The sequence below is a fragment of the Hippopotamus amphibius genome, chromosome X, assembly GCF_030028045.1.
Source record: "Hippopotamus amphibius kiboko isolate mHipAmp2 chromosome X, mHipAmp2.hap2, whole genome shotgun sequence".
NCBI lineage: Eukaryota > Metazoa > Chordata > Mammalia > Artiodactyla > Hippopotamidae > Hippopotamus > Hippopotamus amphibius.
The window spans coordinates 60,473,689-60,477,403 of NC_080203.1; the positions used below are offsets into that span (position 1 = coordinate 60,473,689).

Here is a 3,715-nt window from a genome sequence, read left to right on the forward strand (position 1 = left end):
GTGGACTAGAAAAGAGCACTAAAAATCCAGTGTTTCTAAATCCAAAGATAAAGACATATATATGGGCAAATGGGAGGATAGTGTGAATTTCTCTTCATTTTGGTGAATGGTTTTTCATTTTTTCTGTTGTTTAATTCCAAATCTCATGATCTCTTGTGCCCCCAAATAGGCAGACCTCTGGATCTGAACTTAGAGAAGAAACGATAAGAAGAAGCATTAAAGTCACCATTCTCTGATAAATTTCTTTGTTCTTAAATTTTCTAATGACAAAGATATTAAAAAATGTGAATTCTTGCATTTTCAGTGTTATTAGCTAACAACTTTAACAGTAAATAATATAATCAATAAGGCCTCAGAAGACGCCGCAGACCCGGGACCCAGAGCAGCTTGGAAGCTGTGAATAATAGCTCTTCAAGTCTGAAATAAAAAATGGCCTCCAATAAAACTACATTGCAAAAAATGGGAAAGAAACAGAATGGAAAGAGTAAAAAAGATGAAGGGACAGAACCTGAAGAATTTATAGTAGAAAAAGTACTGGACTGACATGTAGTGAATGGGAAGGTGGAGTATTTCCTGAAGTGGAAGGGATTTACAGATGCAGACAATACTTGGGAACCTGAAGAAAATTTAGATTGTCCAGAGTTAATTGAAACATTTCTTAATTCTCAAAAAGCTGGTAAAGAAAAAGATTGAACAGAAAGAAAATCTTTATCTGACAGTGAATCTGATGATAGCAAATCAAAGAAGAAAAGAGATGCTGCTGATAAACCAAGAGGTTTTGCCAGAGGTCTTGATCCAGAACGAATCATTGGTGCCACAGACATCAGTGGAGAATTAATGTTTCTCATGAAATGGAAGGATTCAGATGAGGTGGACTTGGTGCTGGCAAAAGAGGCAAATATGAAGTGTCCTCAAATTGTAATTGCTTTTTATGAAGAGAGACTTACTTGGCATTCTTGTCCAGAAGATGAAGCGCAATAATTTTTTGCATTGCTATATATATATATATATATATATATATATATATATATATATAAAATCTGTCTTGATTTTTTGATTTATTAGTGTGAAGAAAAAACTACATTCTAATGAAAATCAAGTTTGATATGTTCTTTTGAAGTAGTATTGGGGAAGTTGTTGGGTTTTTGTTTTGTTTTTTGCATCTGTAGCACTGGTTACTTTGAACAAATAAAAGCTTTCTGTAGTTGCTTCCTTTAGCAGAAAAGAACATTTGATACAATGGTGTGTTATTTCCGCTGCATTAGAGAACAGCTTTTCTAAATGTTGGGGGAAGTCTCCATAGTCATCACTCAACCAGAATTTAGAATTTGCATTTAACTCATATATGTCTAAGGACCATTCTGGGTTTTTTGAATGTATATACATAAAACATATATGTAAATGGTTTGGGGTTTTTTTTGTTGTTGTTGTTTAAATACATTTACCAAAACAAAAACAGATTTCACAACCATGAATAAGCCCCTGTTTCTGGGATTCCATCATTTTGAGCAGTATAAAAAATCACTTCAATTTAAAATGAAAAATTTGTCTTAACCTTTCAAATTAAATAATTTTGTAATTAAGTAGACAAAGTAATGTAAACAATTTAAATTGGATAATTTTTTAAAGCAGTCCTATCAGAATCTGCATCCATATCTACAGTCATATAAATGTACTTTTATATGCAAAACCCCTAAAAGGAAAATTTTATCATTATCAACAACCTCCCCACCCAGATGAAAAAACTAGAAAATATCTGGTATGTTTTAATTAGCCAAGCAAGACTTAGTTAAACGGGCATTTAAAGGTTCCTTTTGGTGAACCATTCTTTTACAAGAAGTTGAAATCCCTGTGCTATATTTACTGAAAGGCTGTGATACATGTAATGTCTCACACTTGTTCATGGAAACCTAATCAGATGGTTAGAGATGTTGGCAATCTAGGATCTGTATGAATAAATGAGTAAACAAACTTTTCTAATCTAAACTTGATCTGCATGTTTTTTTCAAACTTTACTCCAACCCATTTCTTACTTGTAGGCTCAGTCTTCTCAGTATTTGGGGTTACTGGTTCAGCAGAAGCCAGGAAAAACAATAACTTTGTAGTAATCAGAATGTTATTTAACTGTATATTGTTTACTTCATTGTAAATACTGGTGAACAGTGGTCAATAAATAGTTTTATATTGGTTTAAAAAAATAAGGTCTCATAATGTCACATACATACCATGTAATCTAATAAAAGAATATTTATTTAATACTAATTTTAAAATGTCTTATACTTCATATAGACTAATTATGGTACTATTACTTTTCTTGTAGATACGATACTTTTGAAATAAATAATCTGAATAGTATATATGTTGTTTGGTGATGAAAACTGTATTTAGGATCTAGTGAGAACCATATCCCTAGGAATTCTCGCATAATATTTTCCCAAAATTTATAACATGTTCTATGATGCTCTAAATTTCTAGTTTGAATAACACTTCCTCAAATATGCACATGGTATGGAATAAAATGTAATATTTTTCTATGCATTTTCATTTGGGTTTTGCCAGTAGGAATTTTGGAAACAAGCTGATGATTGGGGTGATTTGGTAGTCTGTGTGTGTCTGTGTGTCTGTGTGTGTGTGTAGTATTTTTCAATATGTTGTGAGATACAGAATATGATATTCAGCATCACATTGGATTCTCCTGCACAATATCAGGTTTCCTGAGGGAACATGAGTACCTCCATATAGCAAAATACAAATATTAAGGCATATATGAGATAAATCCAAAATAAGAAATTGCACTAACACATTGAACAACAGTATAAGAAAATATGTACTAGCAGTTGCAAATTTACAACAGAAATGGAACTAAAAGTTATATAGAACAATATTATTTAGAGTTTGCTGTGAATACACAGCAGAGAACATTCAGTATGCTCAATGTTATCATAGAAGTTTTTAAATGAACCAAAAAATAAGAAGGGGTGGGAAGAAAATCTTTTGGATGTGCAGAACACTAAAAGGAAGAGGGCAAGAGATGATTAACATTCCAATATGTGTTATCTTACCCTCAAACTGCCAACACACACACATGAAAGGGTCTGGAGAATCTCAGAAAGTCAATGCTGATGCCCTGCTTTTCCACACAAAAACAGACTTCTAGCTTTTCAAAAAATATTACATTCAAAAGGGTGCTATATACAACATTGTATTATAGTAGTAGACTAGAATGGGTGAATAAATAGGTTAAACAGATTGAGTACTATGCACCAGGGCAGTTTGAGGAAAACAGCTGAGAGATCTCATGACTCAGCTCAAACCTTGCTGTCCCAGGCCCTCAACAGTTACTTTATCCTCTTTAATTGTTAGAACAACCATAATCTGCTTTTACATATTTGCATCTGTTTTTTCCAAAAAGTCACATAAGATGTTGTCTGTTTTAGTACATACTACCCAGCTAGGACACTCCTTTTGAAGAAACTGTGTCTCATACCTTTAATCCCCACACTTGGAAGTAAAGTAGATACTCAATAGCTCATTGATTTTTCTCTTTATATAATAACTTTGTAGTACCCTTGACTTTTAAAAAAGTACTTGTGTGTCTTCATATTTTAATGTAATGGCAGGGGCATTGACAACTTTATCTGTACAATATTTATTCACATAGTCATTTATCAACATCTGGTCATTTTTAATAGGTTTCCCAGTCATTAATGAGAAT

The 3,715-nt window shown here is 32.5% G+C and overlaps 1 pseudogene; it reads left to right on the forward strand.

The window, feature by feature from the left end:
- Positions 1 to 429: 429 nt before the first annotated feature.
- LOC130842365 (chromobox protein homolog 3-like) lies at positions 430 to 981 on the forward strand (annotated as a pseudogene).
- The last annotated feature ends 2,734 nt before the right edge of the window (positions 982 to 3,715 follow it).